This window comes from Bubalus bubalis, chromosome 2 (assembly GCF_019923935.1).
Source record: "Bubalus bubalis isolate 160015118507 breed Murrah chromosome 2, NDDB_SH_1, whole genome shotgun sequence".
In the NCBI taxonomy this organism is placed as follows: domain Eukaryota; kingdom Metazoa; phylum Chordata; class Mammalia; order Artiodactyla; family Bovidae; genus Bubalus; species Bubalus bubalis.
This window is the reverse complement of record NC_059158.1, coordinates 173,340,777-173,363,410: the sequence shown is the minus strand read 5'-3', so window position 1 is coordinate 173,363,410 and position 22,634 is coordinate 173,340,777. Positions and strand designations below refer to the sequence as shown.

Below are 22,634 nucleotides of genomic sequence, written 5' to 3'. Positions count from 1 at the left end.
AAACTGAGGGCAGGAGGAGAAGGGGACGACAGAGGATGAGATGGTTGGATGGCATCACGACTGAGCAACTGAACTGAACTAATAGGTATTCAGTTCAGTTCAGTCGCTCAGTCGTGTCCAACTCTTTGCGACTCCATGAATTGCAGCACACCGGGCCTCCCTGTCCATCACCAATTCCCGGAGTTCACCCAAACTCACGTCCATCAAGTCGGTGATGCCATCCGGCCATCTCATCCTTTGTCGTCCCCTTCTCCTCCTGTCCCCAATCCCTCCCAGCATCAGAGTCTTTTCCAATGAGTCAACTCTTCGCATGAGGTGGCCAAAGTACTGGAATTTCAGCTTTAGTATCATTCCTTCCAGAGAACACCCAGGACTGATCTCCTTTAGAATGGACTGGTTGGACTTCCTTGCAGTCCAAGGGACTCTCAAGAGTCTTCTCCAACACCACAGTTCAAAAGCATCAATTCTTCGGTGTTCAGCTTTCTTCACAGTCCAGCTCTCATGTCCATACATGACCACTGGAAAAACCATAGCCTTGACTAGATGGACTTTTTGGGAAAGTAGTGTCTCTGCTTTTGAATATGCTATCTAGGTTGGTCATAACTTTCCTTCCAAGGAGTAAGCGTCTTTTAATTTCATGGCTGCAATCACCATCTGCAATGATTTTGGAGCCCCCTAAAATAAAGTCTGACACTGTTTCCACTGTTCCCCCATCTATTTCCCAGGAAGTGATGGGACCAGATGCCATGATCTTCGTTTTCTGAATGTTGAGCTTTAAGCCAACTTTTTCACTCTCCTCTTTCACTTTCATCAAGAGGCTTTTTAGTTCCTCTTCACTTTCTGCCATAAGGGTGGTGTGAGCCTGAGACAAAAGCTTATGGGTTAACTCTTTGGGGAATGGTGCAGTCCCAGGAAAGCAGGAATGAGGGAGAAAGGAGAGTATAGCAGGGAAGGAATTCAGTAAAATAGGGAGCCCTCATAGCTCAGTTGGTAAAGAATCCAGTTGGTAAAGAACCCTGGTTCGATTCCTGGGTTGGGAAGATCCACTGAAGGAGGGATAGGCTACCCACTCCGTATTCTTGGGCTTCCTTTGTGGTTCAGCTGGTAAAGAATCCGTCTACAATGTGGGAGACCTAGATTCTATCCCTGGGTTGGAAAGATCCCCTGGAGAAGGGAAAGGCTACCCACTCCAGTATTCTGGCCTGGAGAATTCCACGGACTATGGGCTATAGTCCACGGGGTCACAAAGAATCAGACACAACTGAGTGACTTTCACTTCACTCACATACATGCATTACTGTGCTGGCCACAGCTTCATACCAAGAACAGGTGATTGGTCTCTGGGCATGTCATCAGCAAGGCTGTATGAAACTAGCACATCCCCTAACTGTCCATGGTGGGGAGTAAGGGAGAAGAATGTATCTGCTGCTTTGTGTATCTCACTAGACAAAGTGAGATACCCAAAAAGCATCAGCTCCCTCAAATTTCTGGGACCAGTCAGTCTGGAATCATGGGTGCTGAGTGTATCTTGCAGAACATTTTTGTCTCAGCACCACCTGATGAGCCCCAGGGCTAGTTCTCAGGCTTAAGAGTGGGTTGTGTCTGTGAGCAATTTGCGGGGGTGGCAAGAGTAGTCCCCACAGTAGGCCCTCCTGGACAGCTGGCGGAGCGCCAAGACAATATTGCCTCTGCCTTCAGAGCTTGGCCAGCCCCCCTCCTGCATCCTAGAGGAATGTGCTTACTACCAAGCAATCCTTCTGGGGGAGTCTTCAACAACACTGTGAGAAAAGTTCACTGAGCAAATCTGGGTCAAGCACTGATCTTAGTAAACCAGGACTTTCCCTTCTTTGGATAACGTTTTGTAGCTAATAGTATAGGGAGATAGAATAAATTATGGAAATGCTAGCTTAATATTACATTAACGAAAAACTTTGAGATATTATTTTGGATAAAGCAACACATTATTATTACTTTATTACTATTAATGGCTGCACTGTGTGGCTTGTGGGATCTTTGTTCCCTGACCAGGGATTAAGCTCCAGGTCTTAGGCAATGAAAGTGTAGAGTCCTAACCACTGGGTCTAAAGCAATATGTTACATGAAACAAAGTGAGATTTAATTTTTATTCCCTTTGTAAATGGTTTCATGAAAATTAATTCAAAAATTGGAAAACAGTCTGTTGTGATAATGTGTTTGAGCTGTGGCATGAGACTGAATTTATGGTCACTGGAATAATAAGCATATAGAATTGCTGCTGTTGTTTAGTTGCTGAGTTGTGTTCAACTCTTTGCAATGATGTGGACTGTATGTAGCATTCCAGGCTTCTTCTGTCCATGGGATTTCCCAGGCAAGAATACTGGAGTGGGTTGCCATTTCCTTCTCCAGGACATCTTCCTGACCCAGGGATTGAACCTGTACCTTCTGCTCTGGCAGGCAGATTCTTTACCATCTGAGCCATAAGGGAAGCCTTAATTCTGGGAAGAGGATAAGATAGTTACTTTTGTTAAAGAGCTGGTAACAAATTACTTTTGTTAAAGTTGTGACCAACCTAGACAGCATGTTAAAAAGCAGAGACATTACTCTGCCAACAAAGGTCTGTCTAGTCAAAGCTATGGTTTTTCCAGTAGTCATGTATGGATGTAAGAGTTGGACTATAAAGAAAGCTGAGAGCCAAAGAATTGATGCTTTTGGACTGTGGTGCTGGAGAAGACTCTTGGGAGTCCCTTGGACAGCAAGGAGATCCAACCAATCCATCCTAAAGGAAATCAGTCCTGAATGTTCATTGGAGGGACTGATGCTGAGGCTGAAACTCCAATACTTTGGCCATTGGAAAAGACCCTGATGCTGGGAAAGACTGAGGGCAGGAGGAGAAGGGGACGACAGAGGATGAAATGGTTGGATGGCATCACCGACTTGATGGACTTGATGAGTTTGAGTAAACTCCGGGAGTTGATGATGGACAGGGAGGTCTGGCATGCTTCATTCCATGGGGTCCGCAAAGAGTCGGACACGACTGAGTGACTGAACTGAAGTGAAAGAGCTGGTACTCCTTCACAGGTATCTGACCCATCTGGTTGTCCTCTTAGTACTTTGTCTCTTATCTCCTTGGTCACCATGTTCCTGTCTTATAGCCTGTATTTCCCTTTTCTTCCATTGAAAAGCCCCACTCCCTTCATTAAATTTAAAAACTGTTCTCATTTGATTATCTAAGACAACACATGACCCTCCTAATTAGTTACAGTTTTGCATGATGAAGACATTTATTATTTCCTCAACTGTAGCAAGTTATCAGTTTATTGTCACTTAGCTCCGAATCTGCCCTTCTTTGCCCTGCTTTGTGAAATGAGCTGGATCCTATAGACAAGTCTTCTTTGTCAGCGAAGGCAATGCTGCTGCTGCTGCTGCTAAGTCGCTTTAGTCATATCCGACTCTGTGCTACCCCATAGACGGCAGCCCACCAGGCTCCCCCGTCCCTGGGGTTCTCCAGGCAAGAACACTGGAGTGGGTTGCCATTTCCTTCTCCAATGCATGAAAGTGAAAAGTCAAAGTGAAGTCACTCAGTCGTGTCCAACTCTTAGCTACCTCATGGACTGCAGCCTACTAGGCTCCTCCATCCATGGGATTTTCCAGGCAAGAGTACTGGAGTGGGGTGCCATTGCCTTCTCTGAAGGCAATGCTAAGCCTGGTTAATAGAGGACACTAGAGGGACACTACACAAAGAGAGGCAGGGGCTTCTTGTTTTGGTCCCAGTGGACCTTTCTTGTCGGCCCTACATGGCAGGGTAGTAGTGTTCACATTCCGGTAAGACTCACTGGCATCCTTGTAACTGACCTCTGATCCTCCAGTCCAGGCTTGTGACACCTCAGTGAACTTCACCATCCAGTGGACTAAAGACACACAGTCATCTGAATCTCACCCTTGTCACGGGATGAGAAAGACTAGGGAGACTTGCAAATTTGTTCCTTCCTCAAGTACTCCCCTTCCAACCTAGAGATGTTAGCTTCTAATTTGCCATTTGCAACACTTGCTATTCCTGTTTTCTTTGAGGTTTTCTTTTATCCTTTTAGTAGACGACCACCTGATAATCAATTTTATGTGTCAACTTAGAGGGTGTTTTTGGAAGAGATTAACATTTCAAAGCTATGGTTTTTCCAGTAGTCATGTATGGATGTGAGAGTTGGACCATAAGAAAACCACGTGCCGAAGAATTTATGCTTTTGAACTGTGGTGCTGCAGAAGATTCTTGAGAGTCCCTTCGACTGCAAGGAGATCAAACCAGTCAATCCTAAAGGAAATCAACCCTGAATATTCACTGGAAGGACTGATGCTGAAGCTGAAGCTCCAATACTTTGGCTACCTGATGCAAAGAGCCTACTCACTGGAAAAAACCCTGATACTGAGAAAGATTGAAGGCAGAAGGAGAAGGGGACAACAGAGAATGAGATGGTTGGATGGCATCACTGACTCAATGGACATGAGTTTGAGCAAACTCTGGGAGATGGTGAAGGACTGGGAAGCCTGGTGTGTGCTGCAATCCATGGGGTTGCAAGGAATTGGACACAACTTTCTGACTAAACTGAACATTTAAATTGGTGAACCTTGGGTAAAACAGATTGTCCTCCATAATGTGGGTGGGCCTCATCCAATCAGCTGAAGGCCTAAATAGAACAAAAAGACTGGCTTCCATGAGTAACAGGGAACTCACCAACAGACTGCCTTTGGATTGGAACTGAAACACCGACTCTCCTGGGTCTCGAGCCTTTTGGCCCATGCTGCAGATATGGACTTGCCTGCCTCCATAATCACATAATCCTTATAATATATCTATCTATTTATCTATTTATATTATGTATATACCTACCTATCTGGATCATTTAGTAGTTAATAATTCTTATTTTGGGCCATGTGGCTTGCAGGATCTTAGTTCTCTAGCCAGGGACTGAACTTGTGCCCCTGCAGTGGAAGCACTAAGTCCTAACCACTGGACCACCAGGGAGTTCCCAGTTGACAATTCTTTATACTAAACTTGCGTTGCGTTTTCTGTCTCCTGAGCAGGCATTGATTGACATCAGCAGTGTATATGATACAGGGCATGTACATGGAGATTATGTAGTAAAATAAGATGAAATGCCTGCCCTCAGTAGTTGAAAGAAACAGATAAAGGAAAAGTTATGAGAACTTTTCATAAGGATAGTAATGGAAATGTTTGTCTAGAGCCACAGAGACGCAGAGAAGAAGGAGCACTTACCTCTAGAGGTATCAGAGAGCTGCACAGGACAGGTGAGGTCTCAACTGAGTCTTAAAGGAAAATAGGACTGTTCCAGGCAAATGGAGGTGGTGAGTAGTAAAATTCAGATGGAGGAAAGAAAGTATGTTCAGAGGACAGAGGAAGCACATTAGGTTTGGGGGGGTGTAAGTGAGGTTGCTCCACAGGCTGGGGGAGAGGAGGCTGGAGGGGACGGTAAGGAACCTGAGTTCCTGTGAAGAATTTGCAAAATGAAGCAGAGCTCAGGAGAGGTCAAATGATGCAAGGTTGGAAGACAGAATTTCCCCCCAGGAGGCAGCTGGGGCAATGATCCTGAGGTCTACTTGCTGCCTACTGTATTGCTCAGATGCAGGCAGCATGGGGGAAGCTGCCATGCTGGGCTCCAGCAAACAATTAGGACACGTCCACATAACTCAAGACAGAGATCCCAGCTTGCCAAATGTTTGCTCTAAGCCCACTGTAGAGAAACACACATACTATTCCATTATCACTCATTTTTTCAACAACCACTTCCTAAGACTTATCCTATAGGCTAAGAATACAATGGTAATCAAGATAGACAAGACATGAACCATACATTTTAATTTGGGAGGATAGACAATAACAAGACATATGTAACATAATTTTCAGATGGTGATAAGGTTAGAGAACTAGGATAGAGACTTATTGGGTGGGGGAGTGCTGCTGAGGCAGAAACTGGCTTGTCAGACTTGAAGTCGAATGATTGAGGGAGAGAGTGGAAAGAGGCAAATGAAAAAGGCGCCACATCTAGCCCAATCCCGGTGAGATTTTTGAACTCCAAGGATCAAAGAAAATTTTACAAGTTTCTAGATAGAAAGAATAGCTTTCTTATCAAGAAAAGGGAACTGAACTGGCATCAAACAACTCATTAGCAAAACTGGAATCTAGAAGACAATGTAACATTACAGACCTTGGTAAGAGGAGTGATCTGAAAGCTCTACATTCAACCAAGATACTATTCGTACATGAAGACTCATGCCTTACCTTGCTCCTTGTCTGTTCCAAAACCTTTATTTATACCATTTCCACCATTTGAACTTGGTTTCCCTGGCTTAAGTTTGGGTTGTCTCCAAGGATTTGGTTTGGAAATCATCTTTGACTCTCTGTAGCTCTCTTGGGTGGAATGACCTCTTGTAGCTCTGGATCCTGAAGCCCAACCACAGGCATCACCATTCCTGTTTGGAGGTCTGACTAGCCCTCCACTGAGATTTTCCTACAACTAGTTAGTTGTACTGAGTAATGTAGTCACATGAGATGTCTGCTACATCAGTGATGGCATTGTAGCAGTAGGACCCGGTGAAGAGAAAGAGCAAGTATCCAGATACATTAGCCAAACATAGACAGGCAAGAGGATGCAAGGTAAACTCCCATGATGACTCAGGGGCCTGCCATCTCAGGGAACTTTCTAGCTTCCAATGGCCTAAGTCAGGGAAGGATAGAGAGCTCCTTTAAATAAAAGCAAGTTGCTGCACTTTCCAACTGACAATTATGAAGCACACTTGTAATATTGTATGCCAACTCTACTGCAATGAAGAAGAAGTGGAAGGGACGCTCAAGAGGGAGGGGATATATGCAAACATATAGCTGATTCACATTGTTGTACAGCAGAAACTAACACAACACTATAGAGCAATTATACTCCAATTAAAAAATAAATTAAAAAAACAGTAAATATGTTAACAAGTAACAAATGTAAATACTTTTTTTTAATTCCTGCTGAACTTGACATTCAGGTAATAAATGTGCTTTTAAATAGAAAAAAAAAAAGGAGAACAAGAAAAAGGAAGGGGAGGAGGATGAGAGAGGATGGGGAGGGAAGGAGAAGAAGGGGCTGAGGCTCACTTGTACGAGTATGAATTTTGGAGGCAACATATAGCACAGGTGGATGTTGCTCTGATCCTTTTGCCAAGTAACCCAAAGGACCATAAACTTTGAGTTGGGCCCAGAAAAATAAAGGTATTTTTAACAGGAGCAGGCTGCAGTGCAAAGAGCAAGAATCCAGGCTATAGACAGACTAATATCAAGTGCCAAGGCAGTGCCACGTCCTGCTGGGAGATTAGAGATGGTAGCGTGGGCTGACTACAGCAGGAGGGTATTCTGCTGGTCTGTCTTCCAAATACCCAAGGCTAAGGAATTACAAGCGAAGAGACCACTTCATGCCAGTGCTGCTTCTCTGGAAGCGCGACAAGGTAAAAGCTCAGAAGGGCTGCGTGTCCACCACGACAGCACATGGGAATGATCCAGAGTAGTTCAGTGGTGCCTGGCAGTCCTTCTCCAGAGCTAGTCCCCTCTCTCCCCTTAAACTCTATTTGACTATATTAGTCATTTTTGCTGAGGTTACAGCCAACTTCAATATCTCTGTAGCTTACAACAGAGGCTGGAAAATTTTTTGCATGAAGAGCTGGACAGTCAATGTTTTGGACTTTGTGGGACATAGGGTCTCAGTTGCAGCTCCTCAGCTCTGCCCTTGAGGCATTTAAGCAGCCAGAAACATATGTAGATGGATGAGTGTGACCGTGTTCTGACCATATTATATGAACACTAAAGTTTGAACTTCATATAGTTTTCACATGTCACAAAATATTATTCTTCTTTTAATTACTCTTTTTCCAGATACAATTGACATATAATATTATGTTAGAGTATACAACATAATGATTTGGTATTTGTATATACTGTGAAAGGATCATACCAATAAGCCTAGTTAATATCCGTTACCATGTATAGCTAGACAAATTTTTTCCCTTGTGATGAGAATGTTTAAGATCTACTTTCTTAGCCACTTTCAAATGTACAACGCAGTACTGTTAACTATAGTCACCATACTGTCATTACATCCTTGTGACTTATTTATTTTATAATTGGAAGTTTGGACGTCTGGGGTCGTGGTGGTGGTGGTGTAGTCCCTAAGTCGTGTCTGACTCTTGTGATCCTGTGGACTGTAGCCTGCCAGGCTCCTCTTTCCGTGGGATTTTCCAGGCAAGAATACTGGAGTGGGTTGCCATTTCCTTCTCCAGGGGATCTTCCCAGCCCAGGAATTGAACCTGGGTCTCCCGCATTGCAGACAGATGGTTTACCAACAGAGCTATGAGGAAAGCCCGGACCTCTGGGGGGGGTCACCTATTTTGCCCATTCCCCACCTCCCTGCCTCTGGCAACTACTGATCTGTGTCTATGAGCTCATTTGTTTTGTTTTGGTTTGCTTAGATTCCACATATAAGTGAGATCATACAGTATTAACATATCCTCTGACTTATTTCACTTAGCATGATGATGCCCTCAGGGTCATCCAAATTGTTGCAAATGACAAAAATTTATTCTTTTTGTGACCAAATAATATCCCACTGTATATGTATACTATGTTTTCTTTTTTCTCTTTTTTTAAGTGAAATGTATGCGTGTGTGCTAGTTGCTCAGTCGTGTTCAGCTCTTTGTGACCCCATGGACTGTAGCCTGCCAGGCTCCTCTCGCCATGGAGTTTTCCAGGCAAGAATACTGGAGCAGGTTGCCATTTCCTACTCCAGAGGTCTTCCTGACCCAGGGATCGAACCTATGTCTCCTGCATTGGCAGGCAGATTCTTTACCACTGTGCCACCTGGAAAACCCTTAAAGTTGAATACTTCTTTTTACTTTATTTATTTATTTTGGCTTTCTCTAGTTGCAGAGAGTGGGGGCTACTCTTTGTTGTGGTTCGTGGGCTTCTCGTTGCAGTAGTTTCTCTTGTGAGGAGCACTGGCTCTAGACCATGGGCTCAGTAGATGTGGTGCATGGGCTTAGTTGCCCTGTGGCATATGGAATCTGCCCAGACCAGGGATCGAACACGTGTTCCCTGCATTGCCAGGAAGACTGTTAACCACTGGACCACCAGAGAAGTCCCTACATTTTCTTTTATTCATTCATCCATAGATGAACATTTAGTTTGCTTCCTTGCCTTGACTATTGTAAATAATGCAGCAAATGACCATGAGGGTGCCTGTGTCTTTCGTCTAGTGTTTCTGTTTCCTTCAGATACTGGATCAGATTGTAGTACTATTTTTAAGTTTTTGAGGAGCTGCCATATTGTTTTCCATAATGGGTAGACCAACTTACATTCCCACCAACAGCATACAGTGGCTCCCTTTCCTCTACATCCTCACCCAAACTCATCTCTTGTCTTTTTGAGAACATCCATTCTAACAGATGTAAGTTTAGATTTGCATTTCCCTGATGATAGTGATGCTGAGCACCTTTTCATGTACTGTTGGCCATTTGTGTGTCTTCTTTTTAAAAATGTATATGCAGATCCTCTGCCCATTTTAAAATCAGAGTGTTCATTTTTTTTTTTTTGCTATGCAGTTGTATGACTTCTTTAATGATGTGCAAATATTTTCTCTCATTCAGCAGGTTGTCTTTTCATTTTGTTAATTGTTTCCTCTGCTATGCAGAAATTTTTAGTTTGATGTGGTCCCATTTGTTGATTTTTGCTTTTGTGGCCTTTGCTTTTGGTGTCAAATCCAAAAAATCATCACCAAGACCTATGTCAAGGAGCTTACTGCTGAAGAGTTTTCTTCTAGGAATTTTATAGTGTCAGGTCTTACATTCAAGTCTTTAATCCATTTTGAGCTGATTTTTGTGTATGGTATAAGATAGTGGTCTATTTTCATTTTTTTGCATGTGGCTGTCCAGTTTTCCCAACACCATTTATTAAAGAGAGTCCTTTCTCCAGTTTATATTCTTGGGTCCTTTGTCATAAGTTAATTGACCACATATACATGTTTTGATTACTTTTCAACCTTTCAAAAATGAAGAAAAAATCTAAGCCTTACAAAGACAATAGACTGGATTTGGCTCATGGATTGTAGTTTGCCAACACATGGTTTACAACAACCAACAAGTATTTTATTGCTTATTATATGTTGGTGATTGCAAGTCAGCTTCTGTGGTTCTGTGCGTTTCACTCTAAGGCCTAGGCTGGGCTGTAAGAACAGCCCCTATTTGGGGCACACTAGTCTTGCAGCCTTTTCATACTGTTCATGGGAATCTCAAGGCAAGAATGCTGAAGTGGTTTGTCATTCCCTTCTTCAGTGGACCACGTTTTGTCAGAACTCACTACCATGACCTGTCTATCTTGGGTGGCCCTACACAGTATGGCTCATAGTTTCATTGAGTTAGACAAGGCTGTGGTCCATGTGATCAATTTGGTTAGTTTTCTGTGATTGTGGTTTTCATTCTGTCTGCCCTCTGATGGATGAGGATAAGAGGCTTCTGGAAGCTTCCTGATGGGAGGGACTGGCTATGGGAAAAACTGGGTGGGAAAGGCCATGCTCAGTAAATCTTTATCCAGTTTTCTGCTGATGGGTAAGGCTGTGTTCCCTCCCTGTAGTTTGGCCGTAGGAGTAATGGTGACCTCCTCCAAAAGGACTTATGCCAGCATGCCTCGTCTCCCAGGACTGCTGCAGTCAGTGTCCCTAACCCTGTGCAGGCCACTGTTGATCCATGCCTCTGCAGGAGACTCCTGAGCCCTCACAGGCAAGTCTGTCTCAGTCTCTCGTGAAGTCACTGCTCCTTTCTCCTGGGTCCTAGTGCACACAAGGTTTGTTTGTGCCCCCCAAGAGTCTCTGTTTCCCCCGTCCTGTGGGAGTTCTGTAATCAAATCCCACTGGCCTTCAAAGTCAAATTCCCTGGGGTTTCTCAGTCCCTTTGTCGGATCCCCAGGTTGGGAAATCTGTTGTGGGCCCTAGAGCTTTTGCAACAATGCAAGGACTTCTTTGGTATAATTGTTCTCTAGTTTGTGGGTCACCTGCTCGGCGGCTCTATGTTGGGGCTAATGGCGACCTCCTCCAAGAGGACTTATGCCACACACTGCACCTCCCAGGACCACTGCTCCCAGAGCCCCTGTCCCCAGGTCAGTATGTGCCCAATATGCTATTAGAGAAGAGCAGAGAAATAGTTCCAGAAGGAATGAAAAGGCTGAGCCAAAGCAGAAACAATGCTCAGTTGTGGATGCATCTGGTGGTGAAAGTAAAGTCCGATGCTATGAAATAATATCGTGTAGGAACCTGGAATGTTAGGTCCGTGAATCAAGGTAAATTGGAAGTGGTCAAACAGGAGACGGCAAGAGTGAATATCGACATTTTAGGGATCAATGAACTAAAATGGATGAGAATGGGAGAATTTAATTCAGATGACCATTATATCTACTACTGTGGGCAAGAATGCCTCAGAAGAAATGGAGTAGACCTTCTAGTCAACAAAAGAGTCTGAAATGCAGTATTTGGGTGCAATCTCAAAATCAACAGAATGATCTCAGTTCATTTCCAAGGCAAACCATTCAAGTAATCTAAGTCTCTGCCCCAACCACTAATCTGAAGAAGCTGAAGCTGAATGGTTCTATGAAGACCTACAAGACCTTCTAGAAATAACACCAAAAAAAAAAAAAAAAAAAGTCCTTTTCTTCATAGGGGAATGGACTGCAAAAAGTGGGAAGTCAAGAGATACTTGGCATAACAGGCAAGTTTGGCCTTGGAGTACAAAACGAAGAAGGGCAAAGGCTAACAGAGTTTTGCCAAGAGAACACACTAGTCATAGCAAACATCTTCTTCCAACAACACAAGAGACGATGGACATCACTTGATGGTCAGTACCAAAATCAGATTGATCATATTCTTTGCAGTCGAAGATGAAGAAGTTCTATACAGTTAGCAAAAACAAGACAGGGAGCTGATTGTGGCCAGATCATGAACTCCTTATTGTCAAATTCAGATTCTTAAATTGAAGAAAGTAGGGAAAACCACTAGGCCATTCAGGTATGACCTAAATCAAATCCCTTATTATATAGTGAAAGGGACAAATAGATTCAAGGGATTAGATCTGATAGACAGAGGGCCTGAAGAACTATGGACAGAAGTTGGTAATATTGTACAGGAGGCAGTGATCAAAACCATCTCCAAGAAAAAGAAATGCAAAAAGGCAAAATAGTTGTCTGAGGAGCTCTTACAAATAGCTAAGAAAAGAAGACAAGCAAAAGGAAAAGGAGAAAGGAAAGATGTATCCATCTGAATCAGAGTTCCAAAGAATAGCAAGGAGAGATAAGAAAACCTTCCTAAGTGAACAATGCAAATAGAGGAAAACAATAGAATGGGAAACTAGAGTTCTCTTCAAGCAAATTAGAGATACTAAGGGAACATTTCATGCAAAGTTGGGCACAATAAAGGACAGAAACGGTATGGACCTAACAGAAGCAGAAGATAGTAAGAAGAGCTGGCAAGAATACACAGAAGAACTAAACAAGAGTTCTTAACAACCCAGATAACCATAATGGTGTGATCACTCACCTGGAGCCAGATATTCTGGGAGTGTGAAATCAAGTGGGCCTTAGGAAGCATCACTACAAACAAAGCTAGTGGAGGTGATGGAATTCCAGTTGAGCTATTTCAAATCCTGGAAGATGATGCTGTGAAAGTGCTGCACTCAATATGCCAGCAAATTTGGAAAACTCAGCAGTGGCCATAGGACTAGAAAAGGTTAGTTTTAGTTCCAATCCCAAAGAAGAGCAAAGCCAAGAATGTTCAAACTACCACACAATTGCACTCATTTCACATGCTAGCAAGGTCATGTTCAAAATTCTCCAAGCTAGGCTTCAACAGTATGTGAACCAAGAACTTCCAGATGTAAAAGCTGGATTTAGAAAAGGCAGAGGAACCAGAGATCAAATCATCAAAAACCAATGGATCGTAGAAAAAGCAAGGGAATTTCAGAAAAACATCTAATTTTGCTTCGTTGACTATGCTAAAGTCTTTGACTTTGTGGGTCACAACAAACTGTGGAAAATTCTGAAAGAGATGGGAATACCAGACCGCCTTACCTGCCTCCTGAGAAACCTGTATGCAGGTCAAGAAGCAATAGTTAGAACCAGACATGGAAAAATGGACTGATTCCAAATTGGGAAAGGAGTACATCAAGGCTGAATATTATCACTCTGCTTATTTAACTTTTATGCAGAGTACTTCATGCAAAATGCCAGGCTGGATGAATCACAAGCTGGAATCAAGATCACCAGGAAAAATATCAACAACCTCAGATATGCAGATGACACCACCGTTATGGCAGAAAGTGAAGAGGAACTGAAGAGCCACTTGATGAAGGTGAAAGAGGAGAGGGAAAAAGCTGGCTTAAAACTCAACATTCAAAAAACAAAGATCATGGCATTTGGTACCATACCTTCATGGCAAATACACGGGGAAACAATGGAAGCAGTGACAGACTTTATTTTCTTGGGTTCCCAAATCACTTCAGATGGTGACTTTAAAAGGTGAAATTAAAAGATGCTTGCTCCTTGAAAGAAAAGCTATGACAAACCTATACAGTGTATTAAAAAGCAAAGACATTACTTTGCCAACAAAGGTCTGTATAGTCAAAGCTATGGTTTTTCCAATAGTCATGTATGGATGTCAGAGTTGGACCAAAAGGAAAGCTGAGCACCGAAGAATTGATGCTTTTGAACTGTGGTGTTGGAGAAGACTCTTGAGAATCCCTTGGACAGCAAGGAGATCTTGATCTCCTTGGACAGCAAGGAGATCCAACCAGTCTATTTAAAGGAAATCAGTCCTGAATATTTATTGGAAGGACTGATGCTGAAGCTGAACCTTCAACACTTTGGCCACCATTCAAATGCCAACTCATTGGAAAAGACCCTGATGTTGGCAAAGAGTGAAGGCAGGAGGAAAAGGGGATGACAGAGGATGAGATGATTGGATGGCATCACTGACTCAATGGACATGAATTTGAGCAAGCTCCAGGAGATGCTGAAGGACAGGGAAGCCTGCTGTGCTGCAGTCAAAGGGGTTGCAGAGTCAGATATGACTGAGTAACTGAACAACAAGTCTTGCAGCAAAGTGGAACAAAAAAGTTGGTGGAAACATAAGATGCCTCTTAAAGCTCCTACTCAGAGCTATAAATAAATAAAACATAAAATAATATGACAGTAAATAATAAAATTGTATTGTATAGCATAGGAAACTATATTTAATATCCTATAATAAACTATGATGGAAATGAATTTTTAAAATGACAGAAGCAAATCCTAATTTAACTGTAAATACAATTAATGCAATTGTATTAAATTCAAAACTAAAAGGCCCAGACTCTCAGACCAGTTAAAAATCCAACAATATGGTTTACCAAGGCATATTATTTTTTTTTTAAAAGGAATGGTTTAAAATAAGATAGAAAAATCTATGACAGATATTTTTGAACTAAAAGAATCCAGAAGAAGTAATCCCTAATATCCAATGTAACAGATTTAAGGAAAAAAAGATTGTAAGAGACAAAAGATATTATGACATATGGAACACAGAATAGAGAATAGATGAAAGAAGTTATTAATTATTGCCTTGTGACCAGTTTCAGAAATAAGGATTGTATTAGCTATACCCATTTTCTTTCTTGATTACAGAAAATCATATTATGACTGTGCAGATAAGATATGAACATTTCCCAGGGATTGATGAGGTTCCTGATGAGACACTGAGTATTCCCTTTCACAGACAAGGTGAGAAACTTTTTTCCTATAATGACAAGTGAGTTACATTAAGTGGGAACATTTCGTTGCTATTGGTGTTTTTTTAAGTATGGAAAGGTTGTATGAATAACTAGTATACAAAATATGTATTGGTTCACTATTTTCCAATCCCCATCTAGTGTGCCTTCCTCTACTGCACAGGCTGGAATGCTAAAGACTACATTTCTGACTCCCCTGAAGCTATATAGTTCAAACAGATGCATCCACATGAGTCTGGAAAGGAGGAAATGAGAAATGTGAGGCAGAAGATATGCCCATGGGTAGATCAGCTCTTCTTGCAAGCAGTCTGAAGGCACTTGGTTCTTCTGGGGCAGCTTTGGCAGTGACTGCCATTTCTACTTCTAATGTCATAGTATCAGGAAGCGGCAGCACTGAGAGTTCTATGACTATAGCCAGGTGATGTAGCTGGCAGTTTCCCCTGGGTTACTAATGTCCTAAACTTTCAGCAACTAAACATGATTCCCTGGACCACCTAGAGATTCACCAGCCATCTAGTGTTGTCTAACAATGTCCCTTCTGTTTAAACTACCCAGAGTGGATTCTATTCTCTACAAGTAACAATATTGATTATAGAAGACTATTATCAGTCCTTCACTACTTTTCTCCCTTTCTTCTTTGAGCTATACATATTACTATCTTATTTAACGGGCTTCCCTGGTAGCTCAGCTGGTAATGAATCTGTCTGCAATGCAGGAGACCCCAGTTCGATTCCTGGGTTGAGAAGATCCCCCTGGAGAAGGGCTAGGATACCCACTCCAGTATTCTTGCCTGGAGAATTTCATAGACAGAGGAGCCTGTCGAGTTCCAGTCCATGGGACCACAAAGAGTTGGACACAACTGAGTCACACACACACACACACACACACACACACACACACACACACACAGTAGCCTGCAGACTGGAGCCACTCCCTATGCTGAGCCCTGAGGAAACTCAGAGTGTGAAAATATAGGATACTGACTCCAGATAGCTGTGGTGAATATCAAAGGAATAATTTCAGTTAGCCCAGACTCTTGCATCTTCCCATATATAGAAAAGCACTAAATTCCTTGACATACCTGGTTTCTTTAATTAACAGTAATCTTTTGATGTTTCTGACTACCTGCCCTTTGTTAGAAAACTCCTATATATCTTAGCTCCTCCTCTTGCCTCCTCAAGGCAATTTCTCAGAGTTATCTGAAATGCTGTCTTCTGGGTTACAGTCCTCATTTTCCCCCACATGAAACTTGAGACACACGTTGTACATTTTTTTAAGTCAGCTTTAGCTCAGTAAGTAAAGAATCTGCCTGCAGTGCAGGAGACTGGGGTTCGATCCCTGGGTTGGGAAGATCGCCTGGAGAAGGAATTGGCAAAGCACTCCAGTATCCTTGCCTGGAAAATCCCATGGACAGAGGAGCCTGGTGGGCTGCAGTGTATGGGGTTGCACAGAGTTGGACACGACTGAGTGACTAACACACACTACAGAACTCCTCACTATCCCTTCCAGATTGGGACACACAGTTTTGAGGGCATTTTCCCTCTGTGATCCCTTTTGCCTAGCAAAGCAATAAAGTCTGTTCTTTTATACTTTACCCAACATTTTGTCTCTGAGGTTCAACTCAGTACCAGGGCATAGAGGCCAAACTTTGGCTATAGCAGCCTAGGTACTAGATCTGTGAATGAAGAAACCTCCAGATGATTCCAGTTTCCAGCAGTTCAAATCACTCTCAGCCACAAGAGTCTTCCCAGTTAGACTCCAGACACTGTGGAACAGAGACAAGCCATCTCTGCTGTGACTAGTCAAATTCTTGACCCATGGAATCCACGAGCGTAATCAAAGTCTTTTGATATATGCCTCGAAGTTTGGGCTGGCATGTTACATAGAAATAGTAATTGGAATATCACTTTTGTGACCAAATCTCTCAAGAACTGCCTATTCTCAGCATCTCAATTTCTCCATCCGCACATAGTCCGATCATCTGGAATTTGCTCCCTTAAATCAAGCTTAACAGTCTTCTCTGAAATTAACGATTTCCAAGTTGTTAAGTCTAATAGATATTTTCTCTCAGACTGTGAAGAGATGTATTGAACACTACTGTTCAGTTCTTCCTTCTTGAATTACTCTCTTCTAGTTTTTACAATACCACACTATCCCACATCTCTTCCTTTCACTCTAGTCACTTCTTAAGACTCAATCAGTTTCACCTTCCTCTAGCCAGCCACTAGATGATGAAGTTGGTGATGTTTGGTTCTGAGTTTCTCCTCTTCTTACTTCATAGGCTCTCTCTCTATTATATCTATGGTTTTAATTCCCATCTATATAACAGGGATGACATTTTACCTCCAACAATATCATCTGTTGTAAAAAGCTATATGGCTGTATGTCCAAATGCTTTTTCATATTTTGTACCAGGTAGGGTTCTTAGTTGCAAGGCCAGTCAAGACTGGCCTTGACTGATTTAAACAGAAGTGAATCATTAAAAGTCCATAGATTCACAGGAAGAGCAAAGCACGGGGGTTGGAGCCTATGTTAACCAGGCAGAAACAACAGCCACGTCATACCGTAAGAACTGGCCCGGTGAGGATCCCAGCGCTTCCCCATGGCAGCTGGCCCCACTGACGGCGCTGGCACTGGACACCTTGGAGATACTGTCTTGCTGCAACTGTCGCCACGGCTAGAAAAGATTCTTTGAGTTTTCCTGCTTCTTACAGCTCCCTCTTCAGAGTCCCTGGAGGGTGCATCTGACTATCAAAGTGTAGACCATGTCCATTGTCTTAACCACAAAAGATTCTGGGAAAGCAAACCACTGGCATTTCCAGATTTTGTTGCAGATGGCCAATTCAACCTCCCACCAATTACTCATAATGTAAGGAATTCTCCAACTATATAAAAGAGTTTCAGAAGCTAGAGGGGGAAGTTGAGGGAAAAAACTCTTACTATTTCTTCCTTGGCCTTTGACTGTGTGGATCAAAATAAACTGTGGAGAATTCTGAAAGCGATGGGAATTCCAGACCACCTGACCTGCCTCTTGAGAAACCTATATGCAGGTCAGGAAGCAACAGTTAGAACTGGACATGGAACAACAGACTGGTTCCAAATAGGAAAAGGAGTACATCAAGGCTGTATATTGTCAGCCTGCTTATTTAACTTCTATGCAGAGTACATCATGAGAAACGCTGGACTGGAAGAAGCACAAGCTGGAATCAAGATTGCTGGGAGAAATATCAATAACCTCAGATATGCAGATGACACCACCCTTATGGCAGAAAGTGAAGAGGAACTAAAAAGCCTCTTGATGAAAGTGAAAGAGGAGAGTGAAAAAGTTGGCTTAAAGCTCAACATTCAGGAAACGAAGATCATGGCATCTGGTCCCATCACTTCATGGGGAATAGATGGGGAAACAGTGGAAACAGTGTCAGACTTTATTTTGGGGGGCTCCAAAATCACTGCAGATGGTGATTGCAGCCATGAAATTAAAAGATGCTTACTCCTTGGAAGGAAAGTTATGACCAACCTAGATAGCATATTAAAAAGCAGAGACATTACTTTGCCAAAAAAGGTCCATCCAGTCAAGGCTATGGTTTTTCCAGTGGTCATGTATGGATGTGAGAGTTGGACTGTGAAGAAAGCTGAGCGCTGAAGAATTGATGCTTTTGAACTGTGGTGTTGGAGAAGACTCTTAAGAGTCCCTTGGACTGCAAGGAGATCCAACCAGTCCATCCTAAAGGAGATCAGTCCTGGGTGTTCATTGGAAGGACTGATGCTGAAGCTGAAACTCTAATACTTTGGCCACCTCATGCAAAGAGTTGACTCATTGGAAAAGACTCTGATGCTGTGAGGGATTGTGGGCAGGAGGAGAAGGGGACGACAGAGGATGAGATGGCTGGATGGCATCAATGACTCGATGGACATGAGTTTGGGTAAACTCCTGGAGTTGGTGATGGATAGGGAGGCCTGGCGTGCTGTGATTCATGGGGTCGCAAAGAGTCGGACACGACTGAGCGACTGAACTGAACTGAACTGATTTCTTCCTTGCAACAAAGAGTTTGTCACTAATCTGATGTGCTCTGCTGAGGAACAAGTTTGTAGAACTCTTTTGCATGTTTCAATTAAAGCTAAAAAAAAAACACACACCTAAAATCTTTTGCTATAACAATGTCCAGGTCTTTCTAGGAGAATTATCAATGGGGATGCTAGTAAAATAGTCTGAGTACATTCAACATTCCTGATACCTAATGGTTTCCAAACACAGTTTTAATGATCTGTGCAGAATGATGTGAGGAAATGGAACTAAATAGCAAAATAACTGGAGAGTAATACGAGGTGACATTAAGAGATAGTTGTGTTTTGTATCCTATGAACTGTAGCTTGCCAGGCTCCCCTGTCCATGAGATTGCCTAGGCAAGAATACTGGAGTGGGTTGTCATTTCCTTCTCCAGGGTATCTTCCCCACCCAGGGATCAAAACTGCATCCTCTGCATTGGTAGGCATATTCTTTACCATTGTGCCACTAAGCAAGCCCTTCAAGTAGAGCATATGGTCCTCAAAGCACATAATTAATTATGATGAAACCAAAGTAACAAACTTTGTCCGCTGTAACTGAATATGACATAAAAGAGAAGTCTATCAAAGACTAGATATTTTGAAATTTTGAGTCTTGTTTGTTTTACTATATCACAGAACTTTTCAGTACTTTACTCCAACATAGGGAACTAGAAAACTAATTTATAGAATTGTTTCTATAGTAACAATGAAAATTCAGTGATTATAAAGATTTTAGCAAGTACATAATCTGACGCCTGAATTCTGAATATTAGGGACATAAATATGTCAGAAGACTGACTTGATCTACAATGAATTTTTGTATTTGAAAACACAAAATCTGCTATTCTTACTAGTTTTTTATTTTCTTTGAACTTAACCAAGAATTATCTTCTCTTATCTCAGCTTCTTGGGTTAGCCTCTTCAAAGAAAATGCAATGCTTGTGACCTGTAGAGATTTAGAAAAGGTATCCCCGACTAAAATGAGTGCCTCAATAAAAGGAAAAATTCTGTACAGATCTCTTCCATTTGACGCTGCTAAACTTAAGTACAATAATGTCACATGTACTTATACAGTAATTGTGGGCACGCCTAAGTCCCTCCCTCTTTCCTAAACCAAATTCCCCAGATCCTAGAAATCCAGCCCTTCTGCCCTCCGGAGGCGCCTTTCCCAACGTAAAGTACAATTTAAAATTTAAGCTCCTGACTAAATAATGATTCCGTAGTCAACTGCTCGGGGATCTGGGCACCCCAGTGCCTCTGGAGCGTGCAGCGGGGTGTAGGGAAGGGCAGGGGGAGTGGGCGAAGCTGCTGGTTGGTGCCTGAAATCTGTGCGTTGCCCCTTTAATTGTGTCCCCAGCCCTCGGGCGTTTCTGTCCAACGCCCACGTCAGCAAATACCTTTTGTTTCTCTCACGTTGGGGCTACTTGTTTTGGGGCGCAAAGGAACGGCTTCGAAAGGGGGAATTTCCCTCGCCGAGAACCGGGAATCTTCCCCCCAGCCCGCGCGCGCGACCCGCCGTTGCGCCGCGGCCCGCGGTAAGTGGCTGCGCGCCGCGCGGGCGGAGGGCGGGCGGGGCGTCGGGGCAGCCTCGCACGGGCCCGCAAGCCTCGCTGCGGGCGGAGGCGCGGGCGAAGGCGCTGCGGGCTTTGCTCCCCGGGCGGTGGCGGCGGGATACGGCCCGGGCGCTGCGCCCCCAGACGTCCCCGGGCTGGGAGAGCGGCGGGAGGCGCAGAGGCGAGCGGGCGCCATTTGCAGCCCCGGGCGCAGCGGCGGTGGTGCGCCGACTCTGAGGGGCTGGAGACGGTCACAAAGGAGGCGCGGCCGGGCGGCCGGCGCCGAGGACCTGGCCTCGCGGCGGTGGCCGGCGAGTAGAGGCGGGCGGCGGCGGGGCGCACCGGTTCCCGGACTGCGCGGCCGCCGCCCGGCCCTGTCCGCCTGCGCGCCCGGGAGGGGCTGCGGGACAATGGCCGCGCCGTCGCCGCCCGCGCCCGCCCGACCGCCCCCGCCGAGCGCCGTGCCCGCCTGGCCGCCCGGCCCGGCCGTGGCGCGGGGAAAGGCGGGAAGGCGCGCGGAGCCTCCTGGCGGCGGTGGCGGGAAGGCGGCGCGGGGCCGGTGCCGGGCGTGTCTGGAGCCGTCGGGCGCCGCAGACTCCCGGAGGGTCGGCGGCCGGCGGGGCTCGGGCTGCGCGGCCAGTGATGGGTGGCCCGCCGGATGGGGCGGCCAGGGTCTGGGGCTTGTCACTTGCGGCCAGGAGTCCGAGTTTCTCCGTACATCTTCCATCCTTTGGTTTTATATCGTGACGCGACAGATCCGGGCTTAGAACCCAAGCAGACTTACTATACCTATCTAATATTGTGCTGTAATTACTGTTTTATGACGGACTCACACATATGCACCTTCTGCCTATGTAGACGGCATCTTTTGTAAGTTAATAGCGGTTTGGCACCTTCGCCTTCAAATGCGCTTATTTATTATTGATTGTGCCAGTAGCCAGGTTCTCTATCTTGCAAAGGCGGTTCCCCCCGCCACCCCCCACCCCGGCCCCGGCTTTCGTTTTTCTTTTTAAATTAAAATATAGTAGACATATAACCTTATGTTAGGCTTAGTCCACAATGGGTTTGCAAGCGGTAGATTCTCACCTATTGGGCTTTTAAACTACACACGCCGGTATTACTTCTGTTCTTAATAAGCATTTATATTTGCAGAACTTTAGTAAATGAAGTGCTTTCGCCTATATGAATTGTTTCACTTTTTTTCACATAAAACAACCATCCAGTCAGGCCGGTGGTTTTTCCACTTTCTAAGTGGGGAAACGCATTAAGCATTTAAACGTTAAGCCAAGAGGTGAACAGTGGCAGGCTTCCAGCGCCCTTGCCTCCTGTTCTTGCTCTTCATTTCCTCCTGAAGTCACCTCCAGAGTCTTTAAGTAAGCAAGTCATATCGTTCCCATGCTCTAAAAACCTTAACCGATCTTATCAGAAACAAGTCTAAAATCCTCAGCAGAATAAACCTCAGGCTCAAAACTTAGTCTCTAATTTTCCCCGAGTCTCAGATAAGGCTTGAGTTTGTGGGACCCCTGGAGCAAGAGCCCTTCACTGAAGGGCTGTCAGGCAGACTATAACCAGGAATCAGATACCTTTATTCCTGGGAGTCCCCCTGGCCACACAAATGGTAAATGGGAAGTGAGAATCTAACCTGCCACCCTCGGCCAAATGGGCATGTTTGCGTTAGGCTGTGAAATATTAGACCGAGGCATCATGAGTACCTTGGCTTCTTTCAAGCTGTGAATTCACCATGAAAGAGAGCAGCCTGCCAGAACTTATCTTGCAGCCTTGAAATCACCAGCTCTGCTGTTGATGATGATTTGAACCCCCAAACTTTGTAAGATAGGGTAATACTTGATTCATCCTGTATCATTTAAATCTTATTTTCTAGATAAAATGGAATTTATGTCTAATAAGCTCAACCTTTTCAGTGACCTATTTGTTTATAATAATTAAAGAATTTGGTGCGAGTGTTTTGATCCCCTTGAGGAAAGTTCTTGTCACTTTTTTGCTTAGAATTGGTCAATGGCTCCTCATCTTCAGTGGCTCCCCGTCTTACTCAGACCAAAAGCCCAAGGCCTTAAAGAGTCTACCAAGTCCTACAGGAACTGGTCCCATGATGTCCTGTGAAAGTCACTCAGTCGTGTCCGACTCTTTGCGACCCCATGGACTATACAGTCCTTGGAATTCTCCAGGCCAGAATACTGGAGTGGGTAGCCT

The 22,634-nt window shown here is 44.0% G+C and overlaps 1 protein-coding gene across 1 annotated transcript in view; it reads left to right on the top strand.

The window, feature by feature from the left end:
* The first annotated feature begins 20,031 nt into the window (after positions 1–20,031).
* Positions 20,032–22,634, top strand: part of ZBTB8A (zinc finger and BTB domain containing 8A) — a 58,830-nt gene continuing 56,227 nt past the window's right edge. Inside the window, exon 1 of the mRNA XM_006054645.4 lies at positions 20,032–20,405. The gene's annotated coding sequence lies outside the window, so the exon portion shown is untranslated. The remainder of the gene's footprint in view (positions 20,406–22,634) is intronic.